At 37.6% G+C, this 17,873-nt stretch overlaps 1 pseudogene; it reads left to right on the top strand.

The window, feature by feature from the left end:
* Positions 1-4,841: 4,841 nt before the first annotated feature.
* LOC131785441 (protein mesh-like) lies at positions 4,842-17,200 on the top strand (annotated as a pseudogene).
* The last annotated feature ends 673 nt before the right edge of the window (positions 17,201-17,873 follow it).

The following is a 17,873-nucleotide window of genomic DNA, read 5'->3' as shown; positions in this document are numbered from 1 at the left end:
TTTTCCGTCAACATGCATGTGATCGATGTTCGTTTATTTCATGAAGCAGACTCAAAAAAATGGTCAATTCGAAGGGCCTACTATTAATGAAATTTTGCAAACGGAAGTTGATTTGTTTCAAACTCTGCTTCAAGGTTTGCGGCTGGATGGCAGGGCGAGAGACGTATGTCGGCGTCGTAAATGTAACGAAAATGTTGGACGAGGTTACCGTGTCATTTTGCCCGCTTAAACTGCGTGCTTTATCACTCGCAAGCGTGCCATTTCACGCACTGCCGAGCTCGACACACTTCTTCGTTCCACGTAACACGCGCGTTTGTTTTTATTGTGCGACGCGGACAATAGAAAAAATTTAATTAGGTGTGAAAATGCGACACGACGCTCCGAAGCCAGCGTGTTATTTCATTCATTTTCTTTAGTTTTGCGCGTCATTTTAGCATGTCCGCGCATTCACCTCCTTTCATGTTTTCCCGTGGAGGGTCACCTATAAAAATGGAAAAAAAAAGATTTTTCACTCAGTTATCTTCAAAACGAGGATTGGGAAACTCGCGCGTTGTTCGGAGGTGAATTGGAAAGAGTATTCGGAGTTTGAGTAGCCAGTCAGAGCGCGCCTTCAACGTTATCCACTGCCCTAGTATATACTAACAGGTCTCTTTCTGGGCTGTGGCATTAGTCTGCATCTCTTTCCTTCCTTTTTCTTTTCTTTTATTTTTTTGCTAAGATGAAATGAAGGAACAGGCTGGTCCAGTTCAGTTGCAAGGTAGTTTAAATAGCTGCTTGTCTGTCAGGTTTACACACCTGTGGCAACGACAAGTAAAATTTTACCAGTTTTTGCCTTAAGACAGGAAAAACCCTTTCTGCCGAGCAAAATTCTCGCACATCTGGAGACAAGAATACAGTTAGGTCACATGCTCTTTATAATTCATAAATTCTCTGCTTTTGGATGCGTCGTACATTTTTGTCTCGTTCTGATCGTCACGGACGAACTGCAGACGGACCGAGTTATGAAAATTATGAAAGCTAATTACGAAGTCTTTCTTTGTCTGGGCACCACAATGCATGATTCTGGCAGAGATGAATATGCCAAACTGCAGCATATTTTAGGACAAAATATGCTGCAGTTTAGATGAAAATTGAAATGAACACTGATTACAGCTGGAACATATTTGAGTGTGCCATTTAGATGCATTATACATTTTTGTTTCGGACAACCCATAGCGTTCTTACCGTCACAGATGAAATGAGAAATCTTCCATTGTTTGGACACCACAATGGTTGTTTTGACTGGGGGTGATCTATTTTAGGATAAAATTTGTCGCAGCTTTTTATGAAAATTAAAATCGATAGTGATTACAAATGGTAAAGTTGAGTGTACCATCACTTTCAGGCAGCAATCAATCGAGCCTTTGTAAGTTGATGAGTTGTACCGTCACTCTGTTTACTGTATTATTTTAGATCTCATTCTATTTGCAATTTTTATTTTGTCTCAATAAAGGCTTAATGCTCCTCTAAGCTCCTCTCCCAGCCACAGAGAGCAACATCTTGTGAGCATCAATCTTGTGTCTGTATGTGTGTTTTTTCTTTCTCCCTCTTCCTTGCGAATCGTGTAACGAATACACAGCACATTATTACGTAATAGAAATTCGAATACACCAAACTTGACTCTCTTCCTTCAAGATGAGAGTGACGCTTATAAGTTCTTGTGTAGTATCTCTTCTTCACGAGTCACTATTCAATTTATGGTTTCCCTTACCAAAAAGGGCAAACTTCCGCGGTGTTATGAGGATCTATCAACACAAACCTTTTTCATTTCTCTGTGCTGTTTGCTTTAAATCCAAAGCTGTCATTCCTACTTCCATTTATCCCATTGGTACATAATTTCACAGATCGTGTAATTTTGCGTTCATCGCAATTGTAAAAAAAAAAAACCGAATTAAAGATATGCGAATCAAAATCCTCGCCAAATTTAATCCCCTACAGAAAGTTCAAATTACAGAAAAAAACTCTCAACAATTAATAACAAAAACATTCACTGGATATGTACCGAAAAATACACAAACTATTAACTAGTCTTATTGGTAAGTTCTATTTCGTATCTTTATATCTGTTGTCAATTTGAAAATATTTCCATAGGAGTAGAGAATTAAGCCATCGTCTTCATCTGAATCACCACATTTGAACAAATACCTTAGAATGTCTTTCTTGTTCTCGTCAAAATTTAACACATTTTGCAAAAATAAAATGAAGTTGAGAACGTTTAAGTCAAGAAAAGTAATGCCCCTTTTTCCACAATCGCTTACTGAAATATTTTTCGTTATCTAAACATCACAGATAGGAATAACATGCGTAGTCAAGATGGGCATTTTAATAACAGAGATCTTTGATGAATTGTTCGGTCTGTTGGAGACTGGGATTTTCTAGATTGATAGAAAGAGCTATGAGTGACAGCTTTGGATTGTGAGAAAACAGCAAAGAGGAATGAATAAAGTTCATCACAACACCCTGGCAGCGAGAAAAAAAAATTGTGCAGACGACTTTTAAAGGAAAGAGTTTATAATCGACATCAAGGCGGCTTAGGGCTACGATGGCATGCTTTCCCTTTTTGACAAGTGAAACTATGAGCTGAAACGTGACTCACAAACATTTTTACTCGGCTAAACGTGGCTCTCGTGTGAGACTTATGTTTGGCGTATTGGATTTTCTATTACGTAATTATGCGCCGCCGGCATATTCCTTACAAGTTTCGCAGGGAAAGAGTGAGAAAATAAAGGAAACAATGGAGGATTATGATAAGCCACCCACGTTCATACACCTTACTCCCTCTTCGGTGTCAAGCGTATTTTTCTTGCGAAAGCTATGACCAATTACACTTAGATTAAGGAGCTACTAAAAAAGATGGAATCTTTGTTGGGGCTTTCGGTGGCCAGGGAAGGAGCTCAAAAAAAATGCAGCACGTAATAAATTTCTTTGGTGAATACTTTTGCTAATTGTTGAAGCAGACATATTGTTAAGGAGCACTAAGTATTAATTGAGAAAAATGAAAAAGTTGACCATCAATATCTCAAAGAATCCATCGGCAAGAAGCAAACAAAGCGACGCAACAATTCATAGAACTCGCAGAAACTTGATTGATTGCGGCGTGAAAGTGACGGTACACTCAATTTTCCAGCTGTAATCACTGTTCGTTTAACTTTCAAATAAAGCTGTGGCAAATTTTATCCTAAAAATAGATCACTCTCTGTCAGAATCAACCCTTTGTGATGTTCAGACAAAGAGAGATTTCTTAAATTGTATTTCTGCATAACTTGCCGCCGTCTGCAATTCATCTGTCACGATAAGAACGCTACGGGTCGTCCAAAACAGAAATATACAACCCATACAAAAACAGGAGAGCTCCTGTCTTGACTGTTTTCTATTTCCTAGATGTGCGAAAATTAGCCTCAGCAGAAAGTGTTATTCCTTTGTTTCAGTTAAAGAAATGTAAACTTTACAGGCCATTGTCGGATGTCTGAAAGTGACAGAAAATCACAAACTCCAAAAAGTAACTTTTCTGTGCCCTTGTTCCAATAAATGAATCAATAAAAGACTTTAGGAGAAGCAATTGAATTACTCAATATGTTTTCTTGGCTTTCCAGTCAGTTTTGACTGCGAGAAAATGTGTTGTGTTACAAATGCTCGACATCCTAATCCATTTGGTGTAAAGATTTAAAGGATAAATGGATAATCAAATTGCATAAAATGGACTATCATCTGTTACAGATGTTATTAAATACTTTTATAATTACATAGCGTATCCATACAATTGTCCATGAAAGGTGAATTGTTCAACAAAGGATCTCAAAGTAAGTTCGAATCGCTTTACTGTTTGTCGCATACATTTCTGCCTGGTGCGCAGAGCTCCTTAGTACGGCAGCGACGATATTTTCTACCAAACCTGTTCCTCATTCGCACCGCTTCTTTGATCTAAAAATTAATCAGGGGAGATTAATGCCCCCAAAACGTTTTTTTTCCTTTTGTTTAGTTTTGTTTTCTAATGTGAAGAGAATGTGTGTCAAGACTATCATCGTACAGTTTGGACAAATACCATCAGAAGCATAAGCCCTATTTCATTCTTCTCGGCTCGATTAATTTAATTTTGAAGTTCGACAGTGATTGTTTTGTTTATTACAAATGGCTCTTTCTCAGTGTAAATTATGGTAAAAATATAGAGAAGATTATCTAACTGTGAATCGTGGTGGGAAAAGCAAAGCCCGAAAACGTTTATGAGGCATCCGTTTTCTTTATACATAACAACATGAGCAGAGGTTACAGCCTTCTTTATTAATTCAAATATATTGTCCAAATCTAATAAATACACATATATCATCCCACGCATGTGAAAAGACGAAAAGACATCTTTCTCTATTTCATAACCGAGCTCAATATCAATTATTTGCACGTGACACTATCTAAATTGCTAATTATCATTATGCAGCACGAGTGTCGGCTAAGAAGCTTAAAATCGTCTCTTTCACTAAAAAGAGTCTCTGTGGATTGGTGGTAGAGCACCGGGTCATAAAATCCGAAGGTTTAGGGTTCTATTCCTCATGAGCACTTGAGATTTTTACCTCGTCCTACGTCTAATGACATGACGACGAATCATCTCTCGAAGCAAGAACCATCCATCACGCGTGTCTGTTATGAAATTGATTTACTCACGTGCTCATTTGGATTTAGAGCATGTTACTTATCGCTTAATTCATTCAACTATGAGCACAATCGACGAAGAGGTTCGTATCGTGTTCATAACAAGAAGATTACCTTAGCCTGCAAACCTTGTAGTATCTGCCCCATTTGCTTGAGGAATGCAGCTCTTGGTATTTGTGCTATTTGCACTCAAACATTTTTCCATTCCTGAAGCTCTTGTACTTCCGAATCTTTATCCTTTTGGGCCAAGCGAGGGAGATATTGCCCTTCCTCACTTGAACGACGGAAGCTCTGGTGAAATACCAATATTGGTGCCATTCCTTTTCTTTGGTCAGAGCTACAATTCTCTATTTGTAAGTAAGATATCAATCTTAGTTTCGCCGTTAGATAACTTTGAATAAGAAAATTGTTACGCGCACAGCAATTGGAAGAAGAAATTCGCGACCATTTACCTTTATAAATGTAAATGACAACGTCTTTATAAAGCTGCTTTTGACTATGATTTAAGGCTCACTGCTATGCAGGAATAAGCATTAACGCAAGGAAAAGAGCATTAGAATTTAGTTTCATAAAGTTCGATATCCAATGCTATCTGAATGTTTCTATCCAGATTGTTATGAACATTATTCAAACAAGATGACTCACCAAGTCTGTAAAATAGTTGCAGTCTTCCATCAGAATCAGAAGTAATCAGTATGAGCTTCCACAATCCACATTTGAAAACATGAAGTGACTTTGTTTGGCGAGTTCTTTTCGTTCACGAAAATAGATTCATAAAATGGAACCGAAATTTCTCAGTCAAAAATTCCAGACATTTGTCATATAAGAGTTATGCACGTTTACCAAGGCGTCTGCCATGCCTTAGCACGTGAAAGGGTTGATGCCTTCAAAGACTCATTCATCAGTCATGATTTTGATGCGTTTCATAAGTTGTGATCCTTACAGATGACAAATGATTAGCAATTACTCACAGCATAGATCTGTAAGCTACTCAAAAAAAGAAATTTCTCACAGTCAAAAATACCAGATATTTGTCGTAAGAGCATTATGCACGTTTACCAAGGCGTTTGTTACGCCTTAGCACGTGAGAGGGTTGACGTCCTCAAAGACTCATCCATCAGACACGTTATTGAAGCGTTTCATAAGTTGTTATCCTTACAGATGACAAATGATTAACAATTACTCAGCTACTCATTAGGGTGGAAACTTTTAACACAAAATATCCAGGCTCCACGCGCTATAAACTTGATAATAATCATTTGAAATTTTCACTATGTGTTAGTACTTATCTCCTGTGCTGCCTCTTTTACGAGCTGATCATTCACTCCGAGATTCATTTCATTGAACCAAAAGGGAGTTTCGAATTTAATCTAAGATTCTCGAAAGGACATCGGATATCAATTGTAATAAATACCTGCGAGTGATGATGAATACGGTATAGTCATAGAACTTTGCGCGTTTCCATCCTATAGATATTGAGGAAGTAGTTTTTGTTCTCTTGTCCGTGCCACATGATATGTTATGCGGTACACTCATTATTTCGTTACTTTCGCTTTGAAGTCCTATAGGCGTTTCATAAACGGTCAATTGCGTTTAAAAGATACCGCACATTAGGTAAACAAGTTACCATGGAATCAAAAAGACCTTGTGATGGAGGCAGAAATTTCTCAGTCAAAAATTCCAGACATTTGTCATTTAAGAGTTATGCACGTTCACCAAGGCGTCTGCCACGCCTTAGCACGTGAAAGGGTTGATGCCTTCAAAGACTCGTTCATTAGACATGTTTAAAAGATGCCGTACATTAGGTAAACAAGTTACCATGGAATCAAAAAGACCTTGTGATGGTGGTAGAATTGTATGCTTAACCTTCAATTTTTTTGAAAAGCCCTTATGGTACTTTGGTTCTTTTTTTTTTTCTATCCAGTTATTTTTATTGCAGAATTGGACATAGCGGACACAACTTGCGCACGAATAAAAGTTCTCAAGTTTTCTAAAGTTCTCACATTTCAGAAAAAAAGTAGATCTTGTTGGCTATTTAAAAACATCCCAAAATAGTCTCGGTTGAGCGGGAACGCTTCATCTGGTTTATGCCATTTAATTAAACTTCTTGTTCTTTGAACAAGTTGTCATTGCTAAGTGCGCTTCTTTGAATTAATTAAGGAAAATGTCAATAAACAGAGCCAAAATACTTAAGTTTTAGTAGAAATCTTAGTTTTGTAAAAGTCAAAAGCTAAAATTGGAATTTCTTCGCTATTTTGTAACTTATTTCTTCTACTGCTTGTCGCAAAGCTTGTTGCAAAATGCTCTCGTCAAGTTATTTATGCATGGCCGCGCGCACATAGAGATTTGAACCATAATGGTTGGTGTGTTTGATCCGAAGCCTAAAGAGTGATTCAGTGCGGGGAATCGCGTAGATGAGATGGCGTGCAGTTAGCAACGAAGTTAATATGGAACCAGAAAGGGCTCATGATACTAAAATTCTCTTTTAAACACCATTTGATTCTCTTAATTATGTTAACAAATTTTTGTTCCGCTCTTGCAGATGTAGATTATGTCTGTTGTTACTGTTGACTTTCGTAGTATTTTTAAGGTTTAAGTCATTAATAGTTCGATTTGCGAGTGAATGAAAGAATAACATGAAAACAGACACATGGAGCTTCACTACCCTGTTATCTGAGATGGTCATTCATGTGTATCTCAAGATGTTTGTCAACTAATAACAATTTCAACTGGTTAGTTATTGCTTTTTTTAGATGGTATTTGACCCTTTTCTAAGGTGAAAAATCGATCCATTAATTTATAATAAAAGCAGGCACGAGTGTACTTTTACAAATCTTTATTTGGTGTGCTGCATTATTTGATTCCTTTGGCATTTTCCCTCATCGTTATGAATTAGAAAATCAAGAACGAAAAATGGCAAATTTTCTGTTGAAACTTTCCGTTGATTTTAGGCTAGATTGAAGCTAAATTTTTGGGGGGAAAAAATCTTTTCCCTTTCGCGTTAACTGGTAATGTTAAAACATTCGCAGAAATCAGTGGATCGTAACCAAATATGGTCACTGGGTAATAGAACCAGGTAGGAATTATTGTAACGAAAGCAGATTGCCGAAGTAAGCATGTTACATTTTAGAAGAGATTCACGGAAAGAAACCGTGGAGTAGAAGGTTGATATAAAAACGCCCCCACAATTATCATACCGGACACGAAATATTATATTTCTTTTTTAACATAGCTTCCTGTTGAACCTAGAAACAATGATGGACTGGCGCCATCTCTCACTCCCCTGGTTCTCTCTTCAAACTTAAAACAGTCGTCTTCAAAATGTTCAGAACACACTGTATTTACTTGGATCTCTTTTGATCCTGAAAGTTTATATATGTTTTAGAAGAAATTGAAAAACAACCACTGACACCTTTAAAAACCAAGTCGAGACAGTATTTTTAAGTGAAAATTTAATCATTACATTTAAAACACAAATTCTTGTTGGAGAATTACAAACTCACTGAATTACTGAACTTCTGACTTAGGATCTTCTGTGAATTTATGAAAAGACAAATCTGAATTTATGAAGTTATTGAAGCATCTATAAACACACCAATAGGAACGAAAAGCCTGGAAGAACGGATACCGTTGCATCACCGATTTCCTTGAGTAAACTAGATACTATTGCTACTGCTATACGGAGAATATACATTTTTTTCTGAGTAGGGAAAGGCAAAGTTCTTCATAAAGTTCCGTCTAAAAAATATGTTTTACATAGGCTAAGGATTAGCTCCTCTTCCCGATTTTAGAGTTGTTCTGGACGGATAACTACCTCACTTACTCAATTTCTTACCCTTAGGTAAACACCAATGGGTTAATTTCTTTTCTGGTGGAAAGTGTTTCATATACACCAGACCCTTTGCCGCTGGATGATGACGATTACATAGTTATAGCGCCATTTTGGGCTGATGTCGATATAAGGATTGGCGGAGAAATATACTATCGAGAGAGCACAGATCCTCAGCTGCTTCAACGAGCTACCAAAGACGTTCGGAGCGTCTATTTTGATATGAGGGCTAAAGGTTTTCAGGCCAAATGGGTATTAGTTGCCACGTGGTACGAGGTGCCTTTTTGGGGAGCTTATTCAACTGGTGAAGATATAGTAAGAGACATTTTATTTAAGTAAGAGCTCTTTAAATGACTGCGAATATATGAAAAATCCCATATGTGAAATGCGTATAAAAAAATAAATGAAAGGGATCAGGCCTTATTTTTATATTTTGATTGTGTTGTGTGACGAGTTCTTCAATGAAATACTAGTAAGTAATGAGTGACAATAGACTCTATTGCCATGGATTGCCTTTATTGCCTAGTTTTAATTTTTGTTATCCTTGCAAATTAATGCCAATGTCATTTAATATTTGCCAGAGAAACACCCACCAAGCAGTTCTTGTCACCAATGGGAAAGAGTCTTTTGCAATTTTCAATTACAACAGTATTTCTTGGACCACGGCTTCCTCAAACGATGGAGATTTTTGGGGACTTGGAGGAAGTCCAGCGCAGGTATATTGGCTTAAGTGATAGAAATGTTACTCGAGGGTGGACTCAAATTTGAGCTGATCTCATTTATATCTATTGTTAAAACATTTGTTATAGTATAAACCCTGACTATAAATAAGCAGCTCACCTAAAAATCAGTGGGCTCTTAAAATGGGCACTTATTTCGGGTTTCATACAGGCCGGATATTCGTACTTTCAATCTGAAAGTACGTTCTCTCCCAATAAACCACCAATATTTATAATATTACCCTACAAAAATCGTAATCAATTTATAGGGTTGTATTCGTTAAACACGGGAGAATCTCGATGAAATTAGTTTTTCTCTAATCAGGTGAATCCAGTTATGTTATCACCTTTCAGTTCTTTCTCATAACAATTCTTGCAATTTGTTTCGGAAAATAGCAAAAAGAACAAAACTGCTCAAGATGTAGAAAATTAGATAACCGACTGAACTGAATCTAATTATCCAAACTGAAAGCTTATCAACGCTAGCTTCGATTGAAAATTCTATTTCTCACCATCCTATTAAGAGTCAGAGACAAGATCCTTCTTATTTTGCATACGAAGGAAACGAATAGTATGAGCAGGGAGCTCACGTATTTTTCTTAATGATAAAACACTTTCACTGGGAGCACAGGTCCATTAAGTTATTTCAATAAAGGCCCAACAAGCGGAATGTTACAACGGTTAGGATCTGTTTTGATTAATATGTGACGAAATGTTGTTAAGCGTATTTTCTGTACGTTTCATAGTTGCGATCATTTTACCAGGCAGGCTTCAACGCTGGCGACGGCATAAAATATTTCATCATACCGGGATCAGCCACAGATGCGATTATCAATGTTACTTCCACCTCTAATATCGGACAGCCGGGAAGATGGATGTTCCGTTTGGACCTGGAGAAAATTCAGGGAACCACCTGCAACACGAATGGTAAAACAATCCGCCTTCATGACATCTAAAAGTGGCTGTATAAATTTAAAACGTGCTAAGCTGATGAGTGGAGTCCGGTTTTCTCTAAATTTCCCAATTTCTACATCTACCATGATCCACCCCCGCATCATTGAAATTTCATAACGATCGTAAACTCTTTAGAGAGAACTCTTACCGTGGGTCCTGAGGGTAGCAAGAAATGACGTCGAAGAGGAAAAAAATAATATTATTATGTTATGTGTGACACTAATGTAAATTATGCTGAAATTGCACTTTCCATAGGATCTCCCACTCTTGAGATGTTTCCATCATCTGTTATGATGCTTGGTGGTGATAATATTTTTATCGCTGGACCCTGCTTTGAACCATCGAATGTCATTGTTTGTGAATTTCCTGGAGGGAAAATGATGAATGGAAGCTATATCAGCGGCATACAAGCATCTTGCCCCGTTCCCATGCTGAATATGACTGGTAGACTGACTGTTAGAATGTCAGTGGATGGTGGAAGTAGTTTCGATTATCAAGGAATTGTAACATCAGGTAAGTAACCTTTCGATATCTGAAGTCTGGTTTCACCTTTGTGTATATTTCAGTTCTGCATAGCTTTTGTAAAGTAAAAACCATTATTATTACCATTAATCGGTTTGGTTTGACCTTTGATTCTTAAATCTACTTTTCATGCAGTGAATTTGAATAGAGCTACGCCTGCAGTTGTTCGGCTGAATCCGGAAAAGTGGAGTGAAGACGTTCCTGTCAGTATCACGTGGGACCCAAGCCATCTTGGAGATGACAACTTTACCGTGGCCGTTCTTTTAGCACGTTTTTCCATGAGGGATGACAATGTCTATTTTCATAGCATTTTTTCTTTACAAGAAGAACAAAGAAATACAGGAGAAAGTCAATTTATTGTGCCAAAAGGAAAGGGACGAGGGTGAGTGGAAAAGTAACTTGAGTTAAAATTATTACTTCGTGTTTCAATTACTCACTTTTTCAGCACTTACAATGCCTCTATTAAAGAAAAAAATCGTAGAGATCATTAACAATGTCTAGAATTCTGTATAGCTGACTTAAAAAGGCACAGCATACAAACTGTTACAACCTTCATGATTTTGTCTTCCCATTCTGGTCGAAAAAGCATCTTTTAAAAGGTCCAGGTTCCAGCCCTTTCTAGTTTAATGAGCCGTATTCTCAGGAAAGAGATGCTTCCTTATCTACTCATGAGTACAATGAGTCACCAAAAAAGATTCAGCAAAACTTGCCAACTAAACGACACCTTGCTATGAAGAGCGTATTGTCACGGCGGAAGGGAGCATGACTAATCGTGGCTGCTTTATTGTAATGAAACCAGGATAAGCTCTGACATAAGAGGTCATTCCGGCTGACTTTACTTTTTCCCTTCTTGTAATGTTGGACCCATGTCTCTACTGTTGAGAATGATATATTTGGTACAACTGATTTTATGATCTCCCAATTTCTTAGAACTGAGTATGATCAATTTATTACACTGGTGCAAGTAAAAAAAGATTTCTGGTAACTTAGAAAAAGGCAAGGCCCAGTGGATCTGGAGCGATCTGTTTTACTGGTCAAACTCTGAGCTGGCTAAGCAGAGATGCACGTACTGGCACAGTAAGCAGCCTGATCCAAAAATATTTTTAGGTAAAACCTTCAGTTCTTTAACGAAGAGCAGAATTAACTGGGTAAAATAGGCCGTCTTATCGTATTAAGTCATGTTTTAGGAAATGATTGTATAGAGGTCAATCCACAACCTTCGACTCTTTGGGACGTTTTTATAAATGACTCCGAAATAGCTACTGGCTACCCTTTCCCTTCTCCAGCAAAGTACTGTCTACCGAATAATACTCTATGAAAAAAATAGAATTTTAACGACAGCAGTGAGATTCGATGGGATCGTTGCTTGAAATAATAACAGCATGAAGGTGAACTAAGTTTCCATTTTTGAATACAGGTAAATCAAGCACAAACGTCACTTGGATTACCACCCAATTTATGTAGCCTCACTGCATAAAAGGCCTTAATAAATGCTCAAGTTCATCTGTGACAAATGAACACTCTCATTATATTGTTTGTTTATAACAGAGGATGCCTCCCTCCTTCCTTGTCCAAAATCGTCATTTCAAGCTCAAGCGGACCGCGGTCGATTTATAATAGACGAATATCGCAATTCAGCTAAACATAGTAGTGTCAATCATGTTGATGCCAATCTCTGCTTCACGACGACTATACCTAGGTATGTGCCATTATTACTATCAAACCTTTCAAAATTATACTTTCTCAACCCAAAAACTTACTGGTGTTTTTTTCGCTACATTATTTCCCAATCATACTTAGTTTTTTCTCTCAGTGCGCAAGGTGCTGGATGGCAATGCTGTTACACTGAACGAGGAAACCTGAAGTTAGGCCCACCCAAAGGAGGATCCCTAAATCGGTTCAATACCGAGGCTGGAGTGCCAACGTTTTCTCATTTCTTTCAAGACCACGTTCCTTTTGTGGATTGCTGTCTCTCCTCTGACAAATGTGAGCGTTACTTTGAGAAAAGACCTTCAGATGACAGCTCTCGCTACAAACCCCCGAGACCAGGTGAGGAAACTACACAAAAAAAATCCCCTCGTTGAGGATAATTTGCAAGGAGACCATCCTAGTTTAACAAAGGCTCTTCAAAGCCACGTGAGGTACCCGCTTTGGGTACAGCTTGTCAAGGATCAGACAAAACATTTTCAGTTCACGCAATTATTGTTAACTTATTAAATTTAATTGAACTGGTGGCAATGTGCAGTGTTCGACAACTTTTCTTGCCCCCCCCCTCCCCACCCCCCCGAGTATATTCACTTTATACTCAAATGTGGGTCACATTGATCTGAAACGTTAATCCCCTCTTCTCCTTCGGCGATTCAAATAAGCTAAAAGGTGACAAAAAGATGAATCTCTTAAGATTGATGAGATATTTTTTGTGCTTTTCGGCTATTCAATAAAGCAACTCTGTGGTAATTCTTACAAAACTAAAGATTGGAAAGCGATCAGTTTTACGTCTCCAACCACTTTTTTATCATTTTTTAAATATTTCGTTTTGTTTTTTTTTTAAATTATTATTTTTGTTTGGTTTGATTTTTTGTTATTTTAATAGCCCTGGGGGTCGGTTCAACTCACATGGTTTCGTTAGACGGTACTAAATACACTTTCGGTGGTTATGGCGAGTATCATGTCCTCCAGATTCCTTCCATTGCCTTTGAGCTTCAAGGTCGAATGCAGCCTTTTAACAATGACAGCAGTATTCTTGGCACTGTTTTTACAGCGTTTGCAGTGAAAGAACGAGGCTCGGATGTTGTACAGGTAATATAACAATGTTATATTATGACTATTTAAGCTGTTTCATTTTGTATTTTAAGAGAACCTTTAGTCATCAAGCAGTTTGGAAGTTGATAAGAGAATCAACATCAGAAGGATTGGTCACCCATAACCAGCAGCTTTTAAAGCTGATAACGTAGATTGCATTTTCTTGACACTATCTGGCTCTGCAGATAATTCTGATTTTCCAAACCATAATGATATAAAGATGGTAATAAAGGTAAGAAAAAAAATTTGAAGAAGAAAATTCGAATAACTGAAGATTTGATGGTGTAGTTAGATCGCAAGAGCTAAAGTTGTCCTGCAAATGACTCCTGTCGATGATATTGACTGACAATACAACAACCTGAGCAGAAGTCATCCTCGGAGTCAAAAATATCGCACTCCGATCGTGACCTACGCTGAGATTATCGAAACGTCACGCACTTCTACTAAGCTGTTTCTTCCTTTCTTCAAACTATTTACTGAAAATTTTACCTTCGCTGAACAGTAGGGTACCAGGGAAGCAAGAAAGGACGACCACAGTGATTTTTCAGGAGCCAACGTAACTTAGCATTAGCATTTATCATAATTATTTTCTTCAGGTCCACATCACTGGCAGCCCTAGGATTTTCCAAATTTTAGTGAATGGAGATCTGGTAGAATTAGTTGAACAGTTTTCCAAGATGGATTTTAAAAGCGTCACAGTATTAAAGGACAGCAACACTTCCACATACTCAGTTGTATTTACCTCTGGAGAAACCGTGACAATTCAGAAAGTGGAGGACATCTTGAACTTGATGCTGCTGATGCCACCAACATTTAAAGGTGTTCTTGCATTCTTTTTAATCAAAGACTTTCAAGTGAAATCTTTGAAAAGAGTGAGGTTTTCTGATGGCATTTATAGAGACAAAAAAATAATACTTTTAGCTCGACTATTAAAAAATCGATCACTTTTTTCAAAAACGACTTTTATTTATGTAGAAGTAAGAACCTTTAAACGAAGGATTGTGAGTTGCTTTCTGAGTAAGTACGTTTTTGTTACACAATAAGCGATTATTGGATGAGGTCGCGCATGATATCATGAATTACCAATGACGAGGTCCGAGTTATCTTTAACAATTCATGATATCATATGAAAACCGAATCCAAAACTTTATTTGTCATGCATTTGATAAAATCTCCAAAGAACACACTTCTCTCTGGGTTTTTAAAAGTTTGAGAACACTTCACGGACGAGGGGCTTGGAAACTAAGCAGACCTTGAAAACGACATGATAACCCAATATCTGCTGCAGATATTGGGTTACCACGACAACTTCACACGCTACTGCATAATGATTGCATGCTCTCGACCAATCAGGGTTTTTCTAGTAAGTCCAATGTATAATATCATTATTTAGGAGCTACAAGAGGTCTTGTAGGGTTATGGGACGGGAATCAAGAGAACGATTTCTTTCTTCCCGATGGATCCACCTTGGACCATAACTCTGATCAGTCCACCATTCATAACAAGTTTGGTCAGCTATGTAAGTACCGTGTAAATACCTGTACCGAGGAGTAAAGGTGATGAAATAATGGTAAATCGATCATAACATATCGTGGTACGATTATGGACTTACGGGTGAGCAATTTCCTGAAATTCCTGATCCTTGAAATCTTATTGGCTCTCAGCAGTGCCATTCCCAAATCCCACTATTTTCTTCTCTAAATTGCATCCCTTTCCCCACCAATGAGCAAGCAACACCAAAACAAAATAACCACTCAGTTTTTAAGGCTTGTTTTAAACAATCCATCAAATTGTGGGAAAATAAATGGCAAAATAGCCAATGTCATTGTAGCCAATTTTGCTTCTTGCTCCTAAAGTATCCTTTTCGTTCAAAAAATAAAAAATAAAAAACAAATGGATAAGATAAGTGGTGATTTAACTTCGTTTCGCGCACTCTTGGAATAAAATTGTACATACGATGCAAGCTTGACATCGGAAAAAAAATACTCTCTATCCAGATCAATTGCCATTATTTTTTTACGATACCTGGCTTAGTTTTTTTTTTTTTTTTGCGTCTTTTAACTTGTTTTGTGACCCTGGTTTCTCTTTAATCGGTTAAGCTTTTGAGTTTCCCCTATGACAAATAGTGCAAAGATTTTTACATCTTTAGCTAATAAAAAATTCACGAAGAGAATTATTGTTTTATCCTACGGCCAACTTGGATGAGACTGATCTGGATAATTCATTGATAACTGTATTTTCAATCTCGTTAACAAATGGATGACGTCAAAATGTAGGAAAAACAAACCGAGTTCGTCACGTGGCCGGGTTTGTAACGATTGTTTTTAATATTCGAGTCTTCACCGAACAACCCAAGGGGTTATTACATCCGTAAACCAATGAAAAGTTGTTACGGGAAAATTTACTGATTTTCTCGTGCGTGTTATTCGGAACATATTTATTCGTAAACTTTCACATTTAACTATTTCAAGTCCTTTCATTTCAATAAATAAAAAAAATGTATAAAAACCACAGTAGCTTTTAGAATAGATTTTGCTTGTTACTCGCTTTCATTATGCACCTGCATGGCGGCACTTTTGTTATTTATTACATGGTTTTTTAGGTAAATATAAGTGTTGATGGTCTTTCTGGAAAAATTGGTTTTCATGGTAGTTAGCAGCTGAGGTTATACTCGTAACTTTAATTTCTTTTCATACGATAGTTTCCACACCAACCTTGCATAGATAAGCAGAAACTTTCAATTGCCTTTCCGTTTTTATTTCCTAAGCTGCGCTACTGCAATTACGATAGGTACTGTTTTTTATATCAGAGCTGTGAATTCGCATCTAAGTTTCCTACTTTAATGGCCTCGAGTTTATGGCATCCGTCTTTTTAATTTTGAGATTCTTTTCGTCGTAGAAACAGATGGAATATTTAAGTAGTTTTCGTTTAACTTCAAAGAGATCTTTTTCCGCTCCTTTGTGTCCCTATTCAAATATTGCGATCTGTGTAACAATAGCACCTCACACCAGTTAGTTCTTAAGTAAGTACTTGTACAGTTTTGATGATTACAAACTTGAGTACGCTAGAGGTCATGCCGCTTGTTGGCCTGACCTAGAATAATAATCTACTGTGGACCCAAAACGCTGTCTCTTCCTTGACATCCGTACAAGCTCACTCGAAGCAGATGTCCGTGTGCCAGGAAACCGTGACAAGTTTCCGTTCTCGCAAGCCGAAGGGCCTCTACCGAGCTAATTCCCCCCCGTTTGTACGTTTTCCGAAAATTCCAGTGTAGCGAGCGAAAACTTATCGTCACAAAGTGTGGTCAATATGGATTAAATATGTTTAAAAAGCAAGGCTTTGTAAATGGTTACGTCATCTTTATTATCCTTCAATATATCATAACATGAAGAACTAATCAAAATGCATGTATGATTCAGCTTATTACCTGATATCTTTTATTGCCGGTAAAGTTCAGGATAAAGTTCAAGGTAAAGCTGGCAAAGCATCGCGGGGTAGACCCTGGTATTTCATCGCTGCTGCTGCCGCTGGCCTGGTTCTTTGTGTCCTCATACTGGTTGCTTGGATCGTTTACTGTGCTAGAGGAAGACGTTCTGCAGCAAAAGAGAGGGTTAAGGAAGACTTTACTTTTAACAATCCGGCCTTTGTCTCGGCAAATGCCAAACACCCTGACCCTGACATGAACGCATAAGTCCGAAGTTTAAAGAACTTTTCCACAGTTCCACGATTGCCAACGGGCAATCCATATTATAGAGCAACAACAAGGGTCCCATGGTTGTCCGCTTGCCTCAGATCTTGCTGAACTTCTTTACCTAATGAGTACAAGAGCAACCTACGCACCCTTCCTCTTTTATTCTTTCAAAAAGTAAAACTGGAAGGCAAAGGATTGATCGTGAACAATCATCTCTATTTAATCATTAGTTTTCATGCACACGCTCTGTCATTCGCCTTGGAGTGAAGCTTTAACTTGTGTGTTCATTGCGAGTATTGTAAAGTAGGGATTAGTAATTCCTTTTTTTTTTAGGTATTAATCGTTTGGATAGGATTGATCTTTTAATTCCAAGGTTATTTGGGTTTCAGCAATCAGATATTGTTAGTAGAGCATTTTTATCTGGTTATTTTGTAGTTTTAGTGCGAGTGCGTGCAGTTTTTACTTTGTATTTTGGCCTTACCTTGGACCTACGCCTGATGGGTTTTTTCGAACGCATTGAGTATGTTGCTTGAGGTTTTCGTGAAAGTGTTTGTTTAAATACAGATAATAATCGTGTAAGGTCGCGGCCAGCATATCTGCTCGTGATATCGATAATGAATAGTTATAGAAGCGTGCACTCTTAATTAAGTTACTGAAAGAGGAGAGAGAAGTG

The sequence above is a fragment of the Pocillopora verrucosa genome, chromosome 1, assembly GCF_036669915.1.
Source record: "Pocillopora verrucosa isolate sample1 chromosome 1, ASM3666991v2, whole genome shotgun sequence".
In the NCBI taxonomy this organism is placed as follows: Eukaryota; Metazoa; Cnidaria; class Anthozoa; order Scleractinia; family Pocilloporidae; genus Pocillopora; species Pocillopora verrucosa.
This window is presented reverse-complemented; position numbering and strand designations above follow the sequence as displayed.